At 39.8% G+C, this 17,054-nt stretch overlaps 1 long non-coding RNA gene across 1 annotated transcript; it reads right to left on the reverse strand.

Moving 5' to 3' along the window:
- Positions 1 to 2,925: 2,925 nt before the first annotated feature.
- LOC138830210 (uncharacterized) lies at positions 2,926 to 6,496 on the reverse strand. Its single transcript, XR_011372926.1, has 4 exons — positions 6,413 to 6,496; positions 4,299 to 4,487; positions 3,291 to 3,407; positions 2,926 to 2,991 (listed from the first exon to the last, which is right to left on the reverse strand). It is a non-coding gene; the product is annotated as an uncharacterized lncRNA (long non-coding RNA).
- Between the last annotated feature and the right edge of the window lie 10,558 nt (positions 6,497 to 17,054).

Consider the following 17,054-nt stretch of genomic DNA (forward strand, 5'->3'; position numbering starts at 1 on the left):
TGAGTTTGAAAGAGGAACACTCACTTTTTTTTGTTGGTTGTGGGGCTTGAACTCTGGGCTTGGGTGATATCCTTTAGCTCTTCAGTTAAAGGCTATCACTCACCCACTTGAGCCACAGCGCCACTTCCGGTTTTCTAGTGGTTTATTGGACATAAGAGTCTCATGGACTTTCCTGGCAAGGCTGGCTTTGAACTATGGTCCTCAGATCTCAGCCTCCTGAGTAGCTAGGATTACAGGCATGATCCACTGGCACCTGGCTTAGGAACATTCACTTTTTAAAAAGAATATCCAAAAAAAAAAAAATAAATAAATAAATAAAAAGAATATCCAGCAACTGCTCCATTGTCTCCCACTCTCTATAGTGGTAGAGGAAGTTTCCAATATAGAAGGGATCACCTTTCTGGTAGTCAGGGACCAGGTCCATTACCAGCATTTCCAGCAAGCCTGAGTCCAGGATCCATATGTTATAAGGCACATTCAGGGTTTGGGCTGTTTCATTGTCACACTGAGGTGGTAAAAAGAATGGATCTTTGAAATGTGAAAGTGGGAGTACCCTTCAAATTGAGTAATTGTAATAGAGTGGATTGAAAAGTACACAGTAAATATTTTCTCAGTATACACATATAAAAGCACACAAGAAGAAGTTTCTAATGTGGGCTGGATGAGATTAGATAGGTTTCCTGTTATAGTTATACTTGCCTGAGTTGCCTTATGATTCCCTTGGTTTCTTCTTATAAAAAAGGCCTGAGACATTGGATTCGTGATTTGGCACTGATCCAAAGTCTGCAGCATTGAGTGAGGCACTCATACCTCTCATGCCTGAGAGCTGAGTCTCTTGAACTTTGAAAACAACACAAGAACATCTTTCTTGTTCCTGCACCACAGGCCAAGTGAGCTGGCTTGTGCTGAATGTCAGTTACAGTTGCTTGGCTCTCATAGTTCTATATTCTATTCCATTGTGAGGTAGGTAGTGTCATTTCTCAGAGCCCAATGATCTAAGCTGTTTGGTCACATAAGACCATCCCAAAGACAAACTGGAGACTGAAATCTCCCCTCTCACATCACTATATCCACATGTGGACATTGTCAATTCCCAACATCCTCAGCTAAGCCTAGATACAGGCATGGTCTCAGCCTCAAGGAGCCCTTCCTAGGTCAGATCCAAGCCTTATTTGTCACTATTTCTCTCATAATGCAAAAATCATTTTGGATCTCATGGCCCTCTCAGCCTGTCATGTGCTTCTTGCATCTATTTTTGACATCTACTTCCTAGGACATTGTAAGGTTTTTGTTTCCTAATCTGTTTGCTCTTGATGCCCCTGTGTGCTGTCATCTGGAAAAAAGGCAAGTACTTAGAGGTGGGAAAATCAAACAAGTATTGAAAAACAAACATTACACATATAGTCAGACATTTTTACAAGTGTTCATTCTTGTAAGATAAAAGACTATTTTTGATAATTTTGTCATATTTTATGAGAGAGGGGAAGGGGAGAAGGGAAGAGGTGCTGCATTGTCTTCTCATAATTCAATGATTATTATTTAAAAATACTATAGTTGAAGGAATGTACTATTTAAAGATAAAAGCTGTGCTCCTGTTCTTTTTATAAGCTAGTCATTTATAAAGTATTCCTCACTAAAGTCTTGTCATCTGTGTCCCATGAACTATCCTCCTCCTTCAAAATAATCAAGGAAAACCTTCACAAATAAGTGGACTGTTGTCCAACCCCTGGATAAGAATTTAAGGTACAACATTGCCTGCAATTTTGTTTGTGTACATGTGTGTGAGAGTGTGTGTGTATGTGGGTGAATGTGTGTCTGTGCATATGTGTGTTTTAGGGCTTGTTCTCAGGGGCTATATGACAATCCCGAGTGTTTTTCCCTTGCGTGTAGTGCCCTACCAATTGTGCTACAGTTTCACTGCAAGTTTTCTGTACTGAACTGGAGAGGAGAGACTCATAAAATTCCCTGTTCAGGCTGTCTGAAGTAAATCTCAGGTCTCAACCTCCTGTTAGCTAGAGTGATAATTATGTGCTTCCAGATCCTAGTAAGAAAGCATTGTTATTGGAGGCAGTGGGGTTGCAAGTTTCAGTCCACCTTCACCACACTCTATATTATTAAACAGCAACAATAAAACCCTATATCAAAATACAATAATAAGAGGTAATTAGAATAAAATTTAGTGATATAGTCTGCTGGCATCACTTTCAGGCACCCTTGGTCTTAATGTTTAGCATCACAAAACCAAACAAAATGAGATAATTACAGTAGACTCAACGAATTTTAATTCCATCTTAAAATAATTTCAAAATATTATAAGAAACAAGAAAGCATTCATACTTATAAGGAGAATGTAAAAAAGATAAAAGATGGCAGATTATGAAATGGAAAATTCTACACTGCAAGAAAATTATTGTCATGGTGAATATATGATGGTATTGTCACAGTGAATATATGATAATGTACTTCAGAGCAGCAATGGATAAATATATATTTACTACACATAGTCTAACTTGCCTCAATATCTATAAACTTTCAATCTTCTAGAACACATCATCATTGTATTCATGTTTATGGTATATTCTAAAATAACTAGCACAGTCAGGAGGTTACCAAAATACATTAGCTTCAATGTTTTAGGAGATTAACCTGCTAATTGTATTGACTTCTATATATTAAACATGTAGTGTGTTATCATTGTACTCTCTAAGTATGTACAAACACTACTTCAAAGTGAAATTGAATACAACAAGGTTTTGAAGGCATATGCCTGTAAAGCTAGCTATTTGGGACATCAGTTCAAGACCAGTGTAGTTTTTTCTGCAATGCTCCCCAACCACTGGCTCTGCGTGATGGAATACATCTATCATCCCAGGTTCATTGGGAGCTGAGAGCTGGAGGATTTCAATTTCATGCCATACTAGGCAAGAACTTCCACATGGCTCCATCTCAACCAAAGAAGGTTCAACACTGGCTAGTACCTATCACCCCCACCTAGGTGAAAATAAAAATAAGAGCAATGTAGTATAAGAAACAAACAATATCAAAACATGCCAATATAAACCATCATGAACAACCCACACCTAGTGTTTGTTTCTCATACCTGTAATCCTAACTATAGCTAGGATTATATATGTGAGCCAGAGGCACCAAGCAGTTCATCATTTTAAAAATGACTATTGAAGCCAGGTGCCAGTGGCTCATTCCTGTAATCCCAGCTACTCAGGATGCTGAGATCTGAGGATCACAGTTTTAAGTCAGCTCAGGAAGAAAAAAACCCATAAGACTCTTACCTCCAATTAACAACTCAGAAGTCAGAAGTGTCTCTGTGGCTCAATTGGTAGAGTGCTAACTATGTTGAGCACAGAGTCTCACAGACAGTGCCCAGGCACTGAGTTCAAGCCCCACATCTGACAAAAAATAGATAAATAAACATTTAAATGTCTGAATTTTTTGTGAATTAAAATGATGGTGTTCATATGCAATTCTACAGACATCTACATATTTCATTATATTTGTGGTTAGAAAAAGTAGCAGCACTTGAATAATGGATATTTTTTCATAAACTAGGGCATACTGATCTCTAATTAGAGGAAATTGCTGGACTCATAGGTAGTATTTTTTGGTTGGTTTTTGTTTTGTTTATAGAACAGGATGAGAAACCTTATTTCTGCCAATGACCATTTGGATATGTATAACATCATCCACAGGCCATGCAGAATTAACAGTAAAGACATGACACAGTCAACTGGCAATAAACTTATTTGTGTTTATGCCATGTTCCCAATGATTTGTTTAGCTTATATGTCCCTATGGCCTACAGTTTCCTATTCCTGCCTTCCTCAAAATACAGCATGTTCCACCGATTCAGATTTGAGCCAAGCAATATGTAGTATTAGTGCCAAGAGTTAAGGAAAGTTGTAACACAAACAGGGAAGGATGAAACCAACACTTTAGTAGCTGGACACTGGGGACTCAGGCCTAGAATACTAGCTACTCAGGAGGCTGATGATCTCAGTTCAAAACCAGATGGAGTGAGAAAATCTCTGAGACTCTTCTCTCCAATTAACAACCAAAAAGCCATAAAAGGAGCTGGGGCTCCAGAGGTAAAGTAGCCTTGATTACAAAAAACTCAGGGGCAACACCCAATCCTGAGTTCAAGCTGAAGGTCAGGAACAAAAACAAAAACAATCAACAACAACAACAAAAAAAACAGAAACTGGGAAAAAGCTCAGGAAAGGATGGCATTGTCTACAAGACAAGTGTACACATTACATGAATTGTGAAATCACTGTACACACCTTAGTAACAATTACATTTTAAAAAGAATGTGAGAAATCCCAAAGCCATGGGGCCTTATGATGTGCATCTGCTTTCCAGAATTTCAAAGTCCCATCATCTAAGCTGGTAGCACACAGGTTGTAGCTCAGGGTGATGAGAAAATAAGAAGCCAGAGATCCTTTCAGATTGTCCCACCAATTCTTCTATTACTGTAAGCAAAAAAAAAAAAAAAAAAGCAAAGCAAATAAATTAGACTTTAAGGTTAAACTAAGCTACTATTAAAGATTCCAGGCAGAATTATACGGTGCCTGCTTCAAGGCAAGAGTGAGGCCAAGCCCACAGCCTCCAGAGAGGCATGACTACCACTTGTCCAACACTGCTGTCCTCCCCGCCCCCAGAGTTTACCTACAAGTCCCAAGTCCCTGCCTTTCTTCTTGTAATTCTTCAGCCACTGGTTGTCTCATTTCTCATTGTCTGTTTAGGTGGGATTTGAGACTCCTTCCTCTCCTCACCCAGCCACCAGACCCCAGGGGCCAAACTCTGCACCTCACAGACACTCCCCAGAACCCAGCTGCCTTTGCAGTTGCTGCTTCCTGAGCCACTGGGCTACTGCCTCCTTCCTCCCTTCACCAGCCTCTGCCAGGGCCTCCCATCCTCTCCCTACCACCACCACCCCCAATCCCAGCTTGGCCTCCCCCGTGGCCACCCCTCCTCTCCACAAATCTCCCAGCCCCAACCCCAGCAGGATCACTGCTCTGGGGATACAACTGTGGGCCAGGCCCTGCAGAATCAAAGGTGCCACAGTGTGCAGCTGGCTGAGAACTGGAGACAGCATAGGTCTCTGATCAGTGTCTTTCACTTCACTTACACAATTATTAATTGTATTGATTTGGTATTTAAGTTTAGATTTCATAACTTCTTATTAAGCCTTTGCAGAAGAGCTGGTAGAAATATAGTCCCCAAATTCGGATTGTCTCTAGTTTAATTCTTTTGAGATTCAGAGATGTTTAAGTAGTTATAACAATCATGAACTCTCATTTTCATAGCAGATGCTATTCAGAAAATAATTGCTTATGCATCTGTTATCAATTATTTACAAGACTTGAAACTTTTAAAGTTTCAAATATTACAGGAAGATCTTTGATTCATGTTGAATGGATGTGAGTAGGTTGAGCTGTTGCATACATTCTTGTGTGTGTGTGTGTGTGTTTGTGTGTGTGTGTGTGTGTGTGTGTGTGTGTGTGTGTGAGTGAGTGTTTCTGTGTGTGTGTAGGGGGGGTGTATGTGTATCATTGAAATCAAGGATAAGGATGTTGAGCCCTGGTCTGAACTTGTTTCCTTTTTCTGAGATATACATTATGGTGTTTCTTTGTTGGTGGTAGGCTCTGATTGCTTGCCTTTGCCTGATGCTCACATTCCAGCTGAATTTTTCAATTAAAGCTTCTTATTTAGTATTGAGCATATAGGGCTCTGATGTTGCTTTGTCTTTAGTCTGCCATCTAGGATCTTCTTTTCCTCTTTAAAAATTTACATTCAATATAAATTTTACCTCCTGACTGATTTTCCCTTTAATTTGCATTTTGAAAAAAGTATTATAAGAACTTTGATCTCTGTATTCATGAAGAAAAACCATTTTGAATTCTCTGTTTAATGTAACAACACCTGGACACATTTGTTAACACCAAGATCTTAAAATTTATTTTGTAGTTTTAGTTTAAAATGCCTCCTCCATGTTTACAGCATGAGGAGACAAACAATATCTGGTAACAATGATAACAGTTTTATTCATTAAAATATCAGATAATTCATAATTTTGAATATGTATAGTGGCAAATAAACACATTTGGTAAATAGATTTGCTTGATAGATCCGTGCACAATAATACCACTCCTAAGGGCTGAAAAGGTGGATTGGTGGTAGACAGCTTATCTTGAATGCACGAGACCCTGGGTTTGATTCTGCAGCACCACCTAAGCAGAAAAGCTAGAAGAGGTACTGAGGCTCAAGTGGTAGAGCACTAATCTTGAGCTGAAGGGCTGAAGGACAGCGACCAGGCCCAGAGTTCACCACCAAAAACAAATTAAATAAATAAATAAAACTCATATCAAGTACATTAATTTCAAACGTTGATTACCATTTTAGTTAGGGGCAGGGTGCCAAGATATAGCAGACTTCTGTTGCAAAGCTTTAAGAAGGATTTCAACACCTGACAAGTACTAAAGACAAGAAGAAAAAAAATTAGCTCTGCCAACAACATATAGAATCACCACTCAAAGAGAAACCAGTACTAAGAATGAAATACTTTTCATAAAATTTCTTAAGAGATTCTGGCTCTATATTAATTATCATATAAGTTAACCTTCAAAATCTCCATCGATGGGCCTTAAGGGCACCTACAAAAACTGGAGGAGAGAATCATCAACCCAGATTTTTAATTTTGTAAATTAGGTAATGAGTTCATTTCTGGTTTGACAATCTCATCCCTTCATTTGCTCTCTGTCTCTGATTTTCCCTCCTGTCCCTGTCCACAGTGGTATAGTTCATTGTGAACATAATATCGACAGAGTAGAACTGAAACCAACCCAGCTTGACATATCCATTACATGTTTATCTGCAGTTAATCAGAAGAAATTGAGAATTGTGTGTTTCAACTGGTAGAGCTAGAACACCACCAGACTTCAATTGAAAACCTAAAGGACAGCGTCATTATTGTGATTTTTAAGAACCAATGCTGTCCCATACATAAACTCAGACTCCACACACACACACACACACACACACACACACACACACACACACACATACACACACATCTTAAAATAGATGTTAGTACTGAAATCCAAATAGTTTTTTTATTTTTATAAGTTTTATTTTTAGCTTTAATGAGGTTGACTTAATAGTTTCTACTAATGAGCCACAACTTAGAACTTTGTTATAATTTTACCCTGTCTGTATTCAGAGAAACATTCTCTGAATTTCTCCATTTCCAGCAATGATAAGTTTTCTCTCCTTGGTCCAGTTTCTTCTTTTGAGACTCAGTCTCTTAGACTTTTCTGTCTTGCATTGTCTGTAAGTTCATTGATCCAGTAGATCTCATCCATCCTAATACCTGGACAGAACCTGCCTTGGGAAAAGTGTTCTAAGCTCACCATGCAATGGAGGCTGTTAGTACTCACCCATAATCATTTTTTCTTCAGAAATGAGAAATTGGGGGCTGGGAAGGTGGCTCAGTGGTAGAGTGCTTGCCTTGCAGAAATGAGAGATTGTTAGGTCCAGGAATTCAGGGGAAGCACTCACTGTGTGCTATTTCATACTTTTTTGGGGAGGGGCACGGTCCGGTCCTGGGGCCTGAACTCTGGGCCTGGGCGCTGTCCCTCAGCTCTTCAACTCAAGGCTCGTACTCTACCACTTGAGCCACAGCGCCACTTCCGGCTTTTTTCTTTTTGCTTATGTGGTGCTGAGTAATTGAACCCAGGGCCTCATGCATGCAAGGCAAGCGCTCTACCACTGAGCCATCTTCCCAGCCTGATTTCATACTTTTTTTATTTAATGGCAGCTTCCACCTATTGTCTACTTTAAGCATTGTGTGAAGAGAAAGATTGCCCCTAAGAGACAGAAGTACTGTACTAACTGTTGCTCTCAAAACACAGGAGGAGGGAAAGAAGTTCTGAAGGAGCCATGTAGCCTAGAAACTGAGTTCTTAGAAACTCAAACTGCCTTTTATCTTACCTTCAACATAGAAAGTCAGAGATTGCAGTGGCTTGTAAGCTCCATTTATATTTCTGTGCAGGGGGTCCCTTCCCCTTTGCCCTTCTGACTGTTTACATCAGTGGCAGGTGTGAAGACGTAACAAGAACACCTAAAGTTTGGGCCTGGGATTAAAAACTCCATTTTGTGATTATAAACATTCCACCACTTCCTGAATTGAATCTGAGGGGCAGAAGAAAGTTAGGTTAGGAATTCGTATAATTACTTCTAAGTTTGCTATCTAAAATCATCCCTTCCTACCCCTCAGAATCCTATTTCCCAACTGTGTAGACACCCTTACACTCTGTTCTCCTGAAGCATTTGAGTGTGGGCCATCATCTGCTTCTTATGTGTACTGCTTTTCAAATGGAGAGTTTCTCCTAGGCTCAAAATGATTTCATTGATGAGGACACTGTGCAATAAGCTAAACTGGGTTTGTTCATGTGTTCATACCCGAGGGAGAACAAGTAAGGGCTAAGTAGTAGTCAGGGCTCACTTGCTGCCAGTGGTATTGCTCTGAGGAATTACTGTCAATGTTGCCCACAGTACCTAGTCCAAGGCCTCTCAGAAAGGCTACAGACCCAAACTTCTTGAGTCTCTGTGTGAGCTAATCATCATTGGCCAACTATGTTCCATGGTTTGTGAGACATTCACTTCTGTGAGCATATGCATATGAGGGCCCAAGAATAGACTTACCTAGAAGGAAGATCCTAGAATGCAAAACTTCTACTAGGACAATGGAAACCCATGGTTTGGCATGCTTAATGTTTTTGAAAGACCCCAGACTCCTGGGATACTTTCATCAACGGGAGGGCGCCCCAGAAACTCAGACTCCAGGCCGGGACATGCAATAAGCAAGAGGAGTTTATTTGACGTTTGCACAAACGGACTCTCTGGCCCGAGCAGACAGGGAGCCCCGAGAAGTGGTTACAAGCCCTTTTTTAAAGGCAAAAACCACAAGATTAACGCATAACACAAAGCATCCCATGATTGGTTCATTTAAAGGTCATCATATACGCCAACAATCACTTTGCCACGTGGGAAATTTTGTAAAATGACTGGCCTATGGTTGGTTTAAGGGGGGTTTACATGGTTACAGGCCTATGATTGGTTGACATTTGGCTTAGCTTGTGGTCTTGCCAGGTCGTCGTTATCTCAAGGTCCTGTCTGGGGAATTTCTAAATGGGAACTGAGGAACACGTACTGTCTGTTCTTTATCTATGACCACTGACCTTGTCCTGGGGCCGACATCTGGTCCCTGAAACTTGTTAGCTCATTTTTGGGAAGGGAAGGGTCAGTGCCAGCGTAAGCAAGTTTACAGAAGCAGAATCAGCAGTTAGCAAATTAGCAAATTGTAAAATGGACTCAGCCCTAATTTTTCTAATTCTTCAGTTTTAACCTGTGCACTGAACTAACAGGAGAAAGTGGCACACTAAGAAACTTGCCAATTTTGCCAAATAAAGAACTATGGTGAAGGTCAGAGAAAGGACATTGATTTCATGGTAGTCATGACAAGACAACAACTTAGCATACCTTCAGAATACTAATCCATACTCACCTACTGTTTTTGTTTTTGTTTTTGTTTTTTTGTCGGTCGTGGGGCTTGAACTCTGGGCCTGGGCGCTCTCCCTCAGCTCTTCAGCTCAAGGAGAGCGCTCTACCACTTGAGCTACAGCGCCACTTCCGGTTTTCCGGTGATTTATTGGAGATAGGAGTCTCATGGTCTCTCCTGCCCAGGCTGGCTTTGAACCGCGATCCTCAGATCTCAGCCTCCTGAGTAGCTAGGATTACAGGCGTGGGCCACCAGCGCCCGGCTCTCACCTACTGTTTTATTTACCCATGTCATTAAGTCTGAGTTGTATGTAGGAGTCTTCAGGGCCTTCAGAACAGGAAGATCTAGGCGAGAGCCTAAGATTGGTCTGCCATTTTGGACATAACATAACTAGTCAGATGAAAGCCCTTAGTAGTGTCCTATAAATATGTGCATTCATCCTACTACATTTGATAAGTATCCCCTCGCAAAATTATCTTTCGTTGGGTCACTTTCTGACATAGCAGCTGTCTGGTAGCTCCATTGTGAATTCACTTTATTCTGCTGAGCCAGAAATGGAGAAGGAGAGACTGACCACAACACAATTGCATCTTTCTCAATGAGCAGTGAATGGCATGGGAGTATTTAAGATGCTTCCCATGTTCTCAGTGAGCTAGTACCACCTTGGATTCCAACTCAAATCTTGATAAACAGATACAGAAGTTACATATAGCTTGTTGTGCCAGATTCACAGCTACAGAGGTAAATGATAAAGTGGAAGGCCTTGGTGTGATATGAAGCAGAATTCAAAGGATGTGGGGATGAAGTGAGCTACCTGGAGGGAAAAGGAGAGGCAGCTGAAACTGAAGCTGAAGAGCACCTAGAGAGAGAAGATAGAGCAAGTTTAAGGCCACCTGGACATCAAAGTAACCCATCTGAGGTACAAGAGTCTGGCTGTCCAGAGCCACAGAGAGAAGTTGGAAGAGCCACAGCAAGTGCTCTTTCCCATTGCTAGGGAGCTCCCAGAATGCCAGAGTAAGAATTGGTAGCTTCCCAGAGCACTGCTGCTGAGCACATCTCAGATCCCTTGCTATCATAATTGACATTGGAGAGGAGCAGCAAGAGTTGTATGAGGTGATTGCAGCTCACTATGTGGAGCCTGTTCTGCAGCATTGTGGAGTGTGGTCTCTCAGGATGCTTAGAGCAAAGATCCTATAACTGGTGTCAAAGAATGCAATCTACTTGGAGTAGACATTTATAGATGGCACGTGCCTGAACACAACAAGCTGATAATAGTTGCTAGAGGTAGTTTCCCTAAAGATCTAACAGCCAAAACTGGAGAGGCAAACCCAGAGCTCTGCACCACATCAGTCCACCATGAAAATTGCTTCTACCATAGTACTGGCTACCCAGTTTGCACACTCATGACCTTTTTACCCTGATTGTGCCCCACAATCCCTCACAACTTTTGCTCTTTCACTTTGTCTATGCTTCCTTGTCCCTACTAAACAGTTCTGGATGCCTGTATTAGCTAGCCCAACCCCTGCAAAGCTGTAGCTGCTACCCAATTTCCTGACACTGCAACTCAGCAATTACAGTCACAGTTACCCTTTCCCTGGTATCCTAGTCTCTACTACTCTTTTCTGCTACCCATAATTCATAACACCATGGTTCCAGCTACCTGATCCCTGACACCCCTCTCTCTGATACCCCATTCCCAAACAAAGGGTAGATTGGGCACAGACAGTCGACTTGGGTACTCCTCTTGCAGGCACATTGGGCCAAGTTATTCCTCAGTTATTTAACATGAGGGACTAACTGGTGGTGGAAAGAAAAGAGGTTACTCAGAGGTCACTAAAATCCAAGGACATCACTTATAACTTCTTGCTAGGAAAAGAAGGCTCTAAGGTGAAAGAAAATTTTACAAAGAATATTGATGAAGATGCAAAAGGTTTAGCTTAGTGTCTTCTACTAGTGGTCTGAATTATTTTTGACATATATATGTAACTACTTTGCATTTTAAAAATTATATGAAAATGCACATTTATGTGGTACTTATATTAATTTATGGAATAGTTGTATAAGATCACGTTAATGATATTCAAGATTTTATGCTCTATGATATGCTCAAGAGGCTGCCTTTGGAAATATAAATAAATATAAATTGAGCTCTCTAACAACAAATGAAATCTCATTGTCAAATACTACAAGGAGATTATGGATGCTAGTACCAAAATGAAAGCTGTAACAATAAAACTGAATAAAGCTGCAAGATTGAAGGGAGGGAGTCAGTGGTAAGGGCAATTATAAAAGAGAAATTATTCACCATGGAATCGTGGAAGGATAGAATGTGTTTGTTGAATTACTAGCTTTTAAAACCATCTTAGAAAGCAAAACATTGGTTTTTATTATTGCTATTTGGAACCTCTTTAACGAATGGTTTAACAAAAATTTATCAAAACAACTTTGAAAATTCAATGATGTGAATTATCAGATTAACATTATACTCAAAGTTGCCTTCACATGCAGGCAGGCTGCATTCCTTTTCTATAAAATTAATGGACTAAGCTTCCTTTTAAATGGTTGGACAGTCCATGACACTTGTTCCAAAACAAGAAAAGATACTGGAGAGAAAAAAAAAAGAGGAAGGAGATTCAAGATTGCTGAAATTAGCATATTTCCCATTTAGACTTTAATGGGATTTTTCTACAAAGAATAAGATTTTCATCTTACCATAATAATGTCAAAATTGATGTGCTATAGGAGGTGTTTGGTGACTTTGCCTTTTGGTTCAGTGATTTTTCTGGGCACAAATTCAGAGAAATACTGCTTGCAATCCTAGTTGCATGGGGAATGAAGAAGCCAGGCCCTGGAAGTGGTTTTGTCCTGTCCTTGGCCTGGTTCCAACAACCAATGGATAATTCAAGTCCACTTCAGGACCAAGATGCCTTGAAGACTATTGATCCACTGGACAGGCAGACCTAACCACAGCCAAAAAAGGCAAAAAATGCAATGCCGAGGGCAGCATTGGAAATCTACACCAGGCAGAGATTTTTTTATATTTTTTATTGTAAAATTACTGCACAGAGGGTTTACAGTTACATGAGTAGGGTAATGAGTTCATTTCCTATCGAGCATTGTTACCTCCTCCTTTGTTTTTCCCCTAGCCCTTCCCTCCCCACCTCCCCAACTCCTCCCTTCTTGACCCCTGCCCGACACTGTAAATTCATTTTTGACACAGTGTCCTCTACATCTCATCATCACAATAGGTCAACCTGCATCCCCATTTAAGCATTCTGCTATATCCCTTCCACTCCCCAAATTACAAAAATGTATATACAAAATGCAGAACACTTGATCAAATACAGTGAAAACAGGGATTATACCATGGGGGGGGATGAACCTACAAAAGAATCACATAGTACATTATATTAAAAACAAAAGCAAGAAAGAAAAAACCACTATGTCTCTGACTTGGGGTACATTTCGCTTAACATCATTTTATATGGTCATATGTACATAGCCTTTGATCTTCTCTGCTTGTCCTAGACATGTACTAGTCCTTGCAAACAAGGGAAACCATGGACCTATGTTTCTTTGGGCCTGGCTTACTTCACTTAATTTAATTTTTACCAAGTCTTTCCATTTCCTAACAAATGGGGTAATGGCATTCTTTCTAATGGAGGCATAGAATTCCATTGTGTGTGTATGTCTATATCTATATACGTATATATAGATATATATCACATTTTCTTGATCCATTCATCTACTGAGGAGCATCAGAGTTGATTCCATATCATAGCTATGGTGACTAATTCTGCAAAAAACATGGTTGCGCTGGCAGCTTTGGTATGAACTTGTTTGTGATCATTTGGGTAAATGCCCTAAAGTGAGATTGCTGGATCATAGGGGAGCTCTACACGGATTCTTTTGAACAACTTCCATACTGCTTTCCAAAGTGGTTAAACAAGTTTACAATCCCACCAACAATGCAGTAGGGTTCCCTTTTAACCACATCCCCTCCAACATCTGTTGTTATTACATTTCTTGATTATTGCCATTCTAACTAGAGTGAGGTGCAATCTCAATGTTGTCTTGATTTGCATTTCTTTTATGGCTAAGGAGGTTGAGCATTTCTTCATGTGTCTAATGGCCATTTTTATTTCCTCTTCAGAGAAGTCTCTCTTTAAGTCTTTAGCCCACTTAGTTACTGAGCAGTTGTTTGTTTGAAGATTTATTGTTGGGGGATTTTTTTTTTTGAGTCCTAAGTATATTTTAGATATAAGACCTTGTGTCGAGAAGATCTTCTCCAAGTATGTGAGCTTTCTATTGATCTTGCTAGCTATGACCTTTGCCTTGCAGAAGATCTGATGTTTCATGCAATCCCATTTGTCCAAACTTCCTTTGATTTCTTTTGTTTCTGGCTCTCTATTAAGAAAATTTCTGTCTGTGCTACAAAAAAAAAACCCTAGATTTATTCCTATTCCGTTTTTTTTTTTAATTGTATTTTATTTTATTTGAGAACATACTGTACAGAGGGGCTACAATTACAAGGGCAGGATAAGGCATACATTTCTTACCAAGCATTGCAGCCTCCTCCTTTGTTTACACTTCACTTCCCTTCCCCGCCTCCCCCCTCCCCCCATCCAATTTTACCCCCCTCCACCCCACACACCGACATTGTAAAGCTGGTTTTGACATGACATTTTGTACTTCTCATTGTTGCAACAGGTCCACCTGAATCCTTAAACGACTTGTTTGTCCCCATCTCCTCCACATGTTATACTGACATCAAATATAGTGAAAGCGGGGGTTACACTGTGGGGGAGGGACATACAAAGCAACAAAGAAATAATCTTATAAATGCGTTAGAAACACATGCATGAAAGAAACGAAAACATTAAAATACATATTTAAGGGTTCATTTTCCTAATATCACATTATCTGAGCTTTTCCGCTTGACTCATACCTATACTAGATATTGCAAATAAGGGAAACCATGGGACCTATGCTTCTTTGGGCCTGGCTTACTTCACTTAATATAATTTTTTCCAAACCTTTCCATTTCCTAACAAATGGGGAAATGTCATTCTTTCTGATGGAGGCATAGAATTCCATTGTGTATATATACCATATTTTCTTGATCCATTCATCTACTGAGGGGCATCTGGGTTGGTTCCATATCTTAGCTATGGTAAATAATGCTGCAATAAACATAGTTGTGCTGGTAGCTTTAGTGTGGTCTTGTTTGTAAACATTTGGATAAATGCCCAAAAGTGGGATTGCTGGATCATAGGGGAGATCTATGTGAAGTCTTTTGAGGAACCTCCATACTGCTTTCCAAAGTGGTTGAACAAGTTTACATTCCCACCAACAATGAAGTAAGGTTCCTTTCTGTCCACATCCCCTCCAGCATCTGTTGTTGTTAGAGTTCTTGATTTTTGCTGTTCTAACTGGAGTGAGGAGATATCTCAATGTTGTTTTGATTTGCATTTCTTTTATGGCTAGGAATGTTGAACATTTCTTCATGTGTCTATTGGCCATCCTTCTTTCTTCTTCAGAGAAGCTTCTCTTTAAGTCTTTCGCCCACTTATTTATTGGGCAGTTGTTACTTTGAGGATTTGTTGTTGGGTGGTTTAATTTTTTGAGTTCCAAGTATATTTTAGATATGAGACCATTGTCCGTTGTATGGCTAGTAAAGATCTTCTCCCAATCGGTGGGCTTTCTATTGATCTTGCCAGCTATGTCATTTGCCCTGCAGAAGCTCGGCAATCTTATGCAATCCCATTTGTCTAACCTTTCTTTGATTTGTTGTGCTTCCGGGTCTCTATTCAGAAAATTTCGACCTGAGCCAAGGAGACCTAGTGTTTCTCCTATTCCATCCTGTAATATTTTCAGAGTGTCTGCTTTGAGTTCAAGGTCTTTGATCCATTTGGAGTTGATTCTGGTGCAGGGTGATATATAAGGATCTAGCTTTAGTTTTCTACATGTAGTTAACCAATTTTGCCAGCACCATTTACTGAAGAGGCTGTCTTTCTTCCATTCTATTGTTTTAGCTTCCTTATCGAAGATTAGATGGCTATAGGTCTGTAGGTTCATTTCTGGGTTTTCAATTGTATTCCATTGGTCCTGAGGTCTGTTCTTATGCCAATACCAAGCTGTTTTGATTACTATGGCTTTATAGTAGAGTTTGAAATTTGGTATTGATATTCCTCCAGCAGTGTTCTTTCCGTTGAGGAGCGTTTTTGCTATTCGGGGTCTTTTATTGTTCCATATGAATTTTTGGATTGCCTCCTCTATTTCCTTGAAGAATGAGGGTGGAATTTTGATAGGTATCGCGTTGAATTTGTAGATAGCCTTGGGAAGTATTGCCATTTTCACGATGTTAATCTTGCCAATCCAGGAGCATGGGAGGTTTTGCCATTTTTTAAGTTCTGTGTTGATTTCCTTTTTCAAGATTTTAAAGTTTTCATCATAGTGGTCCTTCACTTCTTTGGTTAAGTTAATTCCTAGGTATTTTATTTTTTGTGGGGCTATTACAATTGGAGTTGTTTCCTAATTTCAGCCACAGTTTTCTCATTGTTGGCATATAGAAAAGCCATTGATTTTGGGGGGTTAATTTTATAACCTGCTACTTTGCCAAAGTTTTGAATTAGCTTGAGTAATTTGGGAGTGGAGTCTATGGGATTCTTTAAATACAAGATCATGTCATCTGCAAAGAGGGAGAGTTTTATTTCTTCTTTCCCTCTTTGGATCCCCTTTATGTCTGCATCTTTTCTTATTGCTGTAGCTAGGCATTCTAATACTAGATTGAAGAGAAGTGGAGAGAGTGGGCATCCTTGTCTTGTTCCTGAGTTAAGAGGAAATGGCTTTAGTTTTTCACCATTAAGTATAATGCTGGCTGTAGGTTTGTCATATACAGCCTTTATTGTATTGAGGAATGCTCCATGGATTCCTAATTTTTCCAGAACCTTCATCATAAAGGGGTGTTGGAGCTTGTCAAATGCTTTTCTGCATCTATTGAGATAACCATGTGGTTCTTATTCTTGCTCCTGTTGATGTGATGAATAATATTAATTGATTTGCGTATATTGAACCAGCTTTGCATCCCTGAAATGAATCCTGTTTGATCATGGTGTATGATTTTTTGGATGAATTGTTGAAGTCGATTGGCCAAAATTTTGTTGAGAAGTTTTGCATCAATGTTCATCAAAGAAATGGGTCTATAGTTCTCTTTCTTTGATGAGTCCCTGCCTGGTTTTGGGATGAGGGTTATGATGGCTTCATAGAATGTGTTCGGTAGTGATCTTTCTCTTTCAATTTCATTGAAGACTTGGAGGAGTATTGGTGTGATCTCTGCTTTGAAGGCCTTGTAAAATTCCGCTGTAAAACCATCTGGTCCTGGACTTTTCTTAGCTGGGAGGTCTCTTATTGCTGTTTCTATTTCATTGCTTGATATGGGCCTGTTAAGCTGGTTTAACTCATCTTGGTTTCGTTT

Source organism: Dipodomys merriami, unplaced genomic scaffold (assembly GCF_024711535.1).
Source record: "Dipodomys merriami isolate MVZ:Mamm:240054 unplaced genomic scaffold, mDipMer1.0.p SCAF_186, whole genome shotgun sequence".
Classification (NCBI taxonomy): Eukaryota; Metazoa; Chordata; class Mammalia; order Rodentia; family Heteromyidae; genus Dipodomys; species Dipodomys merriami.